The 10,870-nt window shown below is 27.5% G+C and overlaps 1 protein-coding gene across 2 annotated transcripts in view; it reads right to left on the reverse strand.

Annotated features, from left to right (window-relative positions):
* Positions 1-1,536, reverse strand: part of LOC100165263 (protein artichoke) — a 34,816-nt gene extending 33,280 nt beyond the window's left edge. Inside the window, exon 1 of one of the 2 annotated variants that reach the window (XM_016804786.2) lies at positions 1,274-1,536. The gene's annotated coding sequence lies outside the window, so the exon portion shown is untranslated. Of the gene's footprint in view, positions 1-1,268 lie in introns of both variants that reach the window. The other variant, XM_001944174.5, reaches the window with a different exon arrangement.
* Between the last annotated feature and the right edge of the window lie 9,334 nt (positions 1,537-10,870).

Here is a 10,870-nt window from a genome sequence, read left to right on the forward strand (position 1 = left end):
TTTATATTTTTTTGGTACAGATCACGTAAATCAAAACTATAGTTCATCAGTGATATATTATGTTTTGGTCTAAACATTTTAAGTCACATTATATTGGGTACAAATTAATCATACTTATTTAGCCGAAAATATAAATGTTTGACTTAGGACATTTATACCGTCACCGAAAAATTATTAATTATTATAAAATAAAATAAAATTATTATGCATAGTAAAATCATTATAATATTGTGTGGTTAAATTAAGTTTAAGAATTTTTAAGTTCAGACTTCCAAATTTCAATACGTATAATATTTCAACTTATATGTAAACATGGAGCTTTTTGATGAGAAGGTCGGCCATTTTTCCGGCTTTAATATTCGATATTGTTGTTATCGGGAGTCGGCTATCTAATTCGTTTATATTATATCTGTGGTATTGTACGTTGGTAAATTTTCACTAATTTTACAACTTCGTGGATTGTTGTAGTAGTGCGTAGTCCAGTATCAACATGATAAGATTTAGTATTAATAAATTAGCAGAGGGGTATAATAGAAGACTATATCATTGGACACAATAAGTAAAAATAATTTCTATACTCCCCCCACCCCCCCCGAAAAAATGTAGGTATACCAAGTTATGTCACTGGATTGGAATACTTGAAATACTTAAGTATACAAAAGTAATCAAATTGCTATCTTAATCTATAAAATATTATATTTATCTGTTATCCATTACCTAATTATCTCTCACAAAAAACCAAAACTGTCATAGATTAAATGATAGGTACTTAAGTAAACTAAGAAATAATTAACAATTGAAATGATAATTATTTCGATTTAGATTGTATTAGGTAATGAATAGGGAACGGATTTTAATTTAGTATAAAATTAAAAATATTTAAATATATATTTATTCATTACTAATGATTAAATTTAAAACAACACCCGAGACACGACGTAATCTGTTTATGACTAAATAGTAAGAAAAAACAACACCTTATTAAAAATTAAAATGTACATTATTCAATTCAAACCATGTTTCCTCTGCTGATGTTATAACAGAGACTTTAATAGTGGTCAATGGTAAAGAACTATAAGATTTTACGTAATAATAGCAATAACTAGTATATAATTTGCTAATATTGCAGGCTACTGTAATTTGTTGAATAAATTATTTGTTTTCCATATTATTATTCAATATAATAGTATTGTAAACCGTAACAAATAAAACAAAAAACAATATTTGGCATTTGCACTTTTTCAGCAATAAGTAATAATAATATGTACCTTTGGCTATATCGAATTCTTGGCGAATAAAAACTGTAAGAAAAAAAAATTAAAACCACGTCACTTTTTCGTATTTTGTCGTTTCCGGTACATGTCGATAAGCAAGTTCTCACTCGCGGATATAACACACAACAAACACAAGGTACGAGGTCTAACGGTAACCTAAAGACAGACGACCACGACGGCGGTAGTATTTTACGGTAAACAAACAGACATGAGCTAACGCGAAGACCCGGGAGAACCGACTAGCCCGTGTAATATGCCGGCGGAGTTCTGCTGGTCACAAACCAGAACCAGTTTCCTCTACTCTACAATCGAATTCCCTAGCGCGCGCGCGTTCCGAGTTCATGTGCGCATGTGTTCAAGGTCTGCGACTCGCCATTTTTCTCGCTAGGAATAGGGTCATTCCGATGGTGGTTGTCTTGCTGTAATTTTTTTTTCTCCTCTGATATTCGGATTTTCAGTGTAGTATTAAGTCACTTCCAAGACGTCAAATCGTTATGTATAACATGCGATATTATAGTTATAAGTTATGTATAACCAATATAACCGTAACACAAGTCACAGCTGATACCTACCGTGGGTGGGTAGTACAATAAAAATAAACAACACGATCCGTATTCATGAAATATTAAGCCTTCAAAGATATATTATATTTTTTGTTGCTTATTATACCTACAGATATCTATGATTTAATTATAATTTAAACGTATTTATATGATTTTATCTATTTTGAATCATATTATAAAATAAGTCTAAGATATATAATATTTCTGGTAATATAATTATGTCTAGTCTTCCACAATTAAAACAACTATTTTTTAATTGTTTTCAAACTCATATAATATAACAATATAGGTATACCACTATACATAATAATATAGCGGCTAGGTACCAGCTATTACTTATACATAACCGAACTTAACCTCGCCTAACCTATCCTACGCACATACATTTTTGCTTTGAAACAAATTCCTGCAAGGTCCAACAAAATTATAGTATTATTACTTTTAAGTGTGGTTTTGTTATTTTGTATTTTTGTAACTAACTACTTATACCTATATTTTAGCTCATAATATTGTATTTTTGTAATAAATATTAGGTATAATTAATTCAATACTATTCAAGTATGACAATTAATTACTTATATTAGATATTCATATAAAAATATATTATAGAATATAATTAAATAGATACCAATTTTTCAGTATAAAATATTATTATAAACTAAAACAAAAACTTAGTAAAATAGGTATAGTGGATATTTGTGATCTATCTGTATAAATAGTAACAAGTACCTAGGTATAGGCTATAGGTAATAACTAAAAGGTAATAAGTAATTAGTTGGTATAATAATTAATAATTATCTAAATTAAGTGGGAACTCATCATAAATACAAAATATTATAATATAAATTCAGAGCTTGCATTTTAAAAAATAATTCTGTTTTATGTTATTTACAATTACAACGTTACACAATGTTTGCGTTTATCGTTATTTAGAATTAAAACTTTGTAAAAATTTCTGAAAATTACACACATACCAAATTTAGATTATATGAGTATGTAAGTTCTTATCCTGCATATAGAAATAAAAAGGACTACACGGAAAAAAATATTAACTAAAAAGTTTTAGGTAGAAATATTATAGTTATATCAACCATATTTTAGTTGAATATACTACATTTTTACCAAATAAGTTAGCGAAATCAACTAACTATAATAAGTTGAAATATTTTGGTTGATTTAACTGTAAAATATAGTCAAAATGATATGACTAAATAAAAATAGTTAATACAATCATAATAATATAGTCAAAATGATATGACCAAATAAAAATAGTTAATACAACCATAATAATATAGTAGGTATATTCTATAGAATTAACTAAAAATTGAATTGTTATAATTTATAACTTATCTGATATATGAATAATATATTTCTAAAAATCTAAGACACATAAAAGGTTAATTAATGAAGTTTTTAATTTTTATGTTATTTTGTTCAGGTGTATTATAAATCATATTCATTTGATTATTTGAACATTTTTTACGAATAGCATTGGGCATATTGGTGACATTGCACATTACGCACACTGATATTAGTGATTACTAGGGCTGGGACTTTATGCCCTACAAAATCTTAAAAAATGCACTTGGAAAAATGCAAAAATGACTTAAAAAATTAAAAAATGCATTTAGATTTATTCATTATAGATTAAAAATTGGAAAATAATTTAAAAATGATACTAAATTAGTGTATTTTTTGATAAAATTCTATGATAGATAAAATTACTAAATGATTTCTATGATAAAATTATTATCGAGTATCGACGATAACTTGTATGTATGAATGGTATAATAAAAATTAAAAACAATAATACATAATACTATAATAGGACGTATATAACGGCGATAATTTGAGCTATGATAAAATTGGTATCGACGATAACTTGTCGTGTTATATAATTAATTATTCATACCGTCGGCAGTTCGTCGAAAGTTTCTTGTTAATCACTACCATTTTCGTTTATTTTATGAACAAATTGTGAAAACTGAAAAATGCTCTAAAAACTAAGAAAATGCAAAAACAAAATTACTTTAAAATAACCAGTATTACCCAAAACACATTTTATTCTTACGGACCAACGTTTCGAAATACCAGAACAAAAAGATGCCTTTGCATCAAAATCCCAGCCCTAGTGATTACTCAATGAAATATGAATGAAGCTGTAAATATATACTATAGTATTTTAATTTATAGGAGTTAGGTAAATACGAAATACCACAGGGATAAGACCATACTTACACCAAATAATTTTGCAAAACTATAAAATATTTATTTACACACGCGTCTGGAGTAAACAGTGAAGCATAAAAACTATATTATTAGAAAAACAATACATAATAATACGGTATGCTATAGTATAGACTGCAGACTATAGAATACATATATAAATAAAGATAATTATACGAACAAAAGAATACCAATAGGTATACCTAAACGTTATAATATTATTTTCACTCAAGATGTTTGAACCAGCCTATACTTAAAACTGTGAATTGTGAATAGGTACTGAAATTGAATCTCTTTAAAATACCTAGCTAAAAATTATATAATAGTTTCTCTTTCACAGTCATAATATCAACTGTAATATTAATAATGTGTCACGAATTTAAAGCTTATTACATTGAAGTATTTGATGAAAATATTACGAGACGTAAGTACTGTCATGAAACCATAATAGTACTAAAGAAAATAATGTCGTAGATAGGTTGGGCTGTACTTGTTTTAAAACAATAATAAGAAATATATCATTTTTTTCAGCATTCACGTAGAGTCCAACAACCGGTTTTCTATATGTATATATTATTTTAATAATCGTTGTATAACATAATATATATGACGTGAAATTTAAGAAAAAATTCACAATATATTTTATGGAGTTTCTTGATAAATAAACTACAAAAGTAAAGCACACGAACGAAAAATTTAAACATATAAGCGCTATTCCAATTTATTTATCAGAAATAACTTAAAAGTCAATAATATACGGATATCACATAACTTCAAAATTACTTTAAAACTTTAATTTTTACACACAACCAAATATCAAAGACTTAATAAAGAGGGGCCGCATAGTGAGCAGTTCCCCGACCATGAAAACGATTAAAAAATGTACCTATACGCACTTTTAACATTTACTCTTAAAAGTACATTCATACGCTCAAATATAGCTTAAAATATTTATTTTTTAACATAAATATGTTTTTGGGCTGAGTACTCATATTTAATTTTATAAACGATTTTTATAATGCTTTGTTTATTATCATAGAAACGAATAAAATGTAAAAATTACATAATTCTTTCTAGGCATACAGGAAGATCTGACAAGAAAAAAAAATTACGTTACTTAAACGTATGACAAAAATATTGTGAACATTATATTATGGTTCATAAATAATTTAAGAAATATACTCATGTCAAGATATTTCCAAAAACAATATTTTGAAAAAAGTTATTACGTTCTAAGTTAATTTACTTAAAAAAACTATTGATATTTTAAAAACTTTTAAAAAATAAACTACTTGACTTAAATAAATGTTTTTACCATTAAAATTGTTCTTATAATCAGATTTGAAAATTGGTTATTTCAAATCTTTCTAAAAAATTCAATCATATTTAAATTTTTTTATTTCCAGTACCTATTAAAAAATAAAAATATTTTTATTTATATCATACGTGTAGCGAAAGTGACTATAAATTATGTATAAAAAAAAATTTGAAAATATTGATTAGAACAAAAATTATTTCATCTGTCAGGTCTTCCTGTTATACATATCCTGTATAATATACAACTATTATGAATTAATGGTTATATTTATAGAAATCTATATATATATAAATAAGTGTACATTTTAAATAAATTTTACAACTCAAGATCCGCCAAACAGATTTCGATAAAAATTTTAGTGCATATTAAGATTGATATGTAGATGGTTTCTGTGAAGTTTGTACGCTGTGCGATAAGTGGTTCCGGAGTTATGGCCTCTTAAGTGTACACCTTTTGACATGGCCAAAAACAACAAGTTAAGTTGTGGATTAAAATAATAATAGTGTATTGTATATTGCTTGCTATTGGTTATGGGCACCTTTGTTGATTTGTGTTATTATTTTTTGTCAATATATTATATATATCTTTTAACTATATAAATGTGAAATTAAAATCTTTGTACAGGGTCAACTCTGGAACTACTTATTAGATCTTCTTGATTTTATTTAAACTAAAGACTATATCACGGAGAAGGTTATTATGAAATAAAATTTTAGGAAAATCCACTGGAAAAGTAGGAAATCTGGGTGTCAAAAATACAACAGTGATGCAACAGGATAAGTTAAGATTTTGTATTAATTGATTATATTAACCCAGATTAATCCACCATAGGTAGAATACGACAAACTTGATATAACTTTGGTACTTTAGAGTTAAATCATACATTTACGTACAAACTAGGGGTCTGCGGTCTACCGCAGGTATAGATTGCCTACCTGATAATATAGGTACTGCTGCGAATCAGAATTTTTATTCCGGGCAACGGAAAAGTTAAGATTAATTTTAAACACCATACACAGAATATTAAATAACAAATTGAACAAAGCTTGAGTCATATAGAGTTGGTACATTTAACGGGCAACGAATTGCACACATTCAGCTTGTTATTTATATATTATTCTAAAAGTGAGAGTTTAAAAAATTTACTATCAAAGATAAAAATGGAAGTGAGCATCCTTACAAAATCAGCTAGTGTATGGATAAAAAGTATATAGAATTCATAGTCCTTCCTATTAATCTTTCCCACAAGTCCTGTACACGTAGGTACAAATAGCTCAAATTATTAAGAGGGGCATAAAAAAAGACGTGGGTATATGAACCCACCTTCTTCCATATTCATTGAATAAAAAAAAAAGCTAATTTTATCTTAGTATCTATATATTATTATGTTTTGATGTAAAAAAACGATGGCCTAGTTTTTCATCAAATTAATTTACAATATTATAGGTACCTAGTTTTATATTACTGAATAGTGGATAGGTATATATGATATTTTTCATTCTATTTCAACACGAGAATAGATAAAGAATTATAACAACGCTATTGAATTATTAATTATTGTTTAATTTGCTGATAAAAATTATAAATGTACCTATAGTTTTTACTTCTTGAAATATTAATTTCATATTAAATTCGAAAAAAATAAGTTGGTCCCGGATAAATCCAAAACAAAATATTTTATGAAGACTGAATTTTTTTTTTTTGGGGGGGGGACTATATACAAATTCTAGGTTTTAGGAATAATAATAAATATAACATTGTAATGAAAATCATGACAATTATTTACGACACAGAGAACTGATTAATTTTATTTTCAATCAATTTTTTCCTATGTTTCAATAAAATGTACAATTCTATTTTGACAACGAAAGTGCAGGTCTTGAAAACAATAAAAAATAAACTAGATACCTACCTACTAAGCTTTCGACGCATAACAAATAAAGTATACCTAAAAACTGAATGATTTTAGAAAGTTTGGCTAATTAAAATATAACAAATATAGTCATTATGTCATATATATATATGTGTGTGTGTGTTTTTTGTGTATAGGTAGTGTAAGTACATATAAAACGTATATAATTTAGCACGCCTATTGAAAATCCCAAATACCTGCGGGCAGCACTATATAGAAGTGTTAAAACCATCACTATATTCGATTTATTGTCATGGTAAAAATAACCAAATGATCATTTGAATAATACCGACTATCTGAATAATCAGCATATAATTCATTTACAATAAACCATTTACCTATTAAAAAAAACATTTATATTTATTACGATTAATTTTTAATTAATTAAACTATTATAACGAAGATAATTAATTACGAATCGTTATGCGTATATTATTAAAAACTATTAATGTGTGTATGGCTTCCAAAATATATTAAATACTATATTATATTATTACCTAGGTACATAGTAGGTACACAAAACACGTACACTATACGTATCGTTGTAGACTTCTGTATTATGCTATATACGTATATATACGATGTGTACAGTGTACGAAAAGAAAAATTTAAAATGCCATAGAATCTATGCAAAAAAAAATTGTGGTGGCTCTCGTATTTAATCATTATATATGCATTTATATAATATAATATACAACAATAATCATTAGCTAAGTGAAAATGAATAGATGATTTCATATTACAGTAAAAATAATAAAAATAGTATTGCAGTTATCAGATGATCTACTTCACACCCTACCAACAGAGATGCGATCCTGAATAACATTTCCGGACATTTCTGTAGATAATCCTACTTAAAAACCGGTTCGTCGACAACACGTAACGCGTCAGATGAATTCTTGTCGGTCGTACTCAATAATTATCGCGCAACCATTAAATAATCGAAGTCCTTTTACAATATGATAATAATAATAAAAGTAACGTTACTCGGTCCTATTACTGCAGTATAATATAACAGTCAATTGGTATTAGCTGCACAGCCTACACTACCTCCAATATATAGACGTACATGACATGACTACATCTCATATTTATAAAAATTTATCCTGTGAGTGTGATCAATACACGGAATACGGTACTCATGAAGTCCCGGGAATTCATACATATATGTACAATGTACACACACACACACATATCCATATTTAATTGTGTTAAACGTTTAAAAGGGTTTTTTAAAGGGCGATTTACAGTGGTTTTATGAGCCTGCAAGAGGGAGGCTCGATAGCCTTTTAAAACTGTAAAATAATTTATAAAAAGTTAGTCCTAGGTAGTAGGATTTACGACGTTTTGACCTCTCACCTATGACCTACGTATAATTCTCGGTTATGACAGTTCTAGTTAGATACGTACATCAACTATCCACAGTTATACCACAATAGGTGTATAATAATAAATATACCCAACGCCGGATAGGCAAGGTATCGGGCCACCGAGTTTTAGAATTTTAACCAGCCCTAAAAAAGTTAATGGCCCAATTTTCAATAAAACATTATATATTTTATTATATATTATTATTCATATTTCATTGTTCAGAGTTCGGGGCATTCAAATATTTTTGGCCATATATTACTAAGCCGGCCCAAATTGTAAGCGGCCCACCCACCGAGTTCAACTCAGTAATAACTCGCCGGGCGTATCCGGGCCTGAATATACCAAAAAACATGACATTAACACAGTTTGATGACTTAAGAGTGAAGGCTCTTAACAGTTATAAAGATATACGAGATATAAAACTTTAAAACAATGATACGTACCTGTGATGTACCTACGTCTGATTACGATATAATATATTCGGCTCAACGGGACGATCAGACTCTATAGCCTCTTATGAATAGGTACTGATGATCAGTGTTTAGCGATTCAGTGGTCTTGTTCTTACACACGTATTGTAGATATAGTACGTAGTCCGGTTGAAGTGTCAGTAAGCCGGTCCCTATATCATAACTAGAACCAGTAACCAGTGACCTTATATAATATACCCATAAGTATATATACTATATACCAGATACCTACCATAAAAACGATTTCCGCCTCGTTTACAAAATTGCGTATTCGTCGCCTTTCGGATGAACGACTTCGTCCGTAGTACAATAATAATATACAATCAACATCGCATTAGACTCGTTGTTAAACGAAAAATTGAGTTTACTGTTATAAGTATATGAAATATTTTGTATTATTTTCTCTGAACTTTCCGTGCAGTGCGATGTACTATACCATATAGTACCTTTCCGAACAATAGATTATTTTGAGCCAAGCGCGCACCAAAGCCAGGGAAACCTTGAGTTAAATAATAATGACCTACTGAAAAGTGATATTTGTATCAACGGATCGTGCCGAATACAGAATTGCTATATGGGTAGATATATTAGTAGGTAGGCAACCAGATAATCATAATATTTCCACCGCATCCGAACAGAACTAATTAATGTAAATAACTAATGCATTAATGCATATTAAAACGCTTCCGTTTCAAATGGCAGCCATTAATAATTGATCATACTATTCGAGTGATTGGAAAAAACTAATTTTTATGCTGTTAAAAAAGCACAGCACTAGTGTACTAAAATTATAGGTAGGTACTATATATAAGTATGTTTCACATAACTACTCTGAAATTATAATGAGCTTTAGTCATCTGTAATTATTCACAAAACCTTTTAAAATGGAAGATGCCCAGTCGATAATTTTATTTGTTGGAAGATAAACCAATAAACATCATATTTATATGTAATACATGTGTAATGTGTATAAACAGTTTTATAATTTTTTAATGAACTTTTATTAGGTAATAATCCTTACAAGTTATAATAATACATATTATCCTTAGTCCTTAAAACATAAAATAATATCATAAGGTATCCAAAATCACAATGTATGGATAAATATATCTCATTGAAATTGAAAGCACTCAGTATTTTGTTTAGTAAAATATATAAAATTAAAAGGTTAAAATTATATTATATATATATTTACGAATAACGTAATAATTTGTATTTTTCAACTTAAGTTATTATAGATTTAACTTTTAACATATAAAACATAAAATTATTACAATCATCATTTGTGTGTGTAATGATTTAAATAAATAAAATACTTATACAAGGTTAAAATAAAAATATATATTTTATTTATATAATATAATATATAATATGCTTGTCCATTAACCAAGTCAAATAAATCATTAATAAAAATTTAAAAAACAAACAATTTTTATCTTTCCTTAAAGTGCCAATTCTATAAAATAATATTAAAACAATTTATAGCTATCTATAGTCTTTTAATTTGGCACTTTCTTAAAGATTGAATACTTATACAACTATTATAATATCCATTTGGATTAAAGACTCTCAATGTTTTCTAAACACTAAAATAAATAGCACCTAATAATTGAGATTTTTCTGTTCAACTAAGTCCAAAAAATTATTTTGAGCATAAAACATTTTTCGTAACATTCTAGGTAACAAATAGATAATGGTAGACACGGATAATTAGTCCAAGTTCTTATACAAACAAA

This window comes from Acyrthosiphon pisum, chromosome A1, assembly GCF_005508785.2.
Source record: "Acyrthosiphon pisum isolate AL4f chromosome A1, pea_aphid_22Mar2018_4r6ur, whole genome shotgun sequence".
In the NCBI taxonomy this organism is placed as follows: Eukaryota; Metazoa; Arthropoda; class Insecta; order Hemiptera; family Aphididae; genus Acyrthosiphon; species Acyrthosiphon pisum.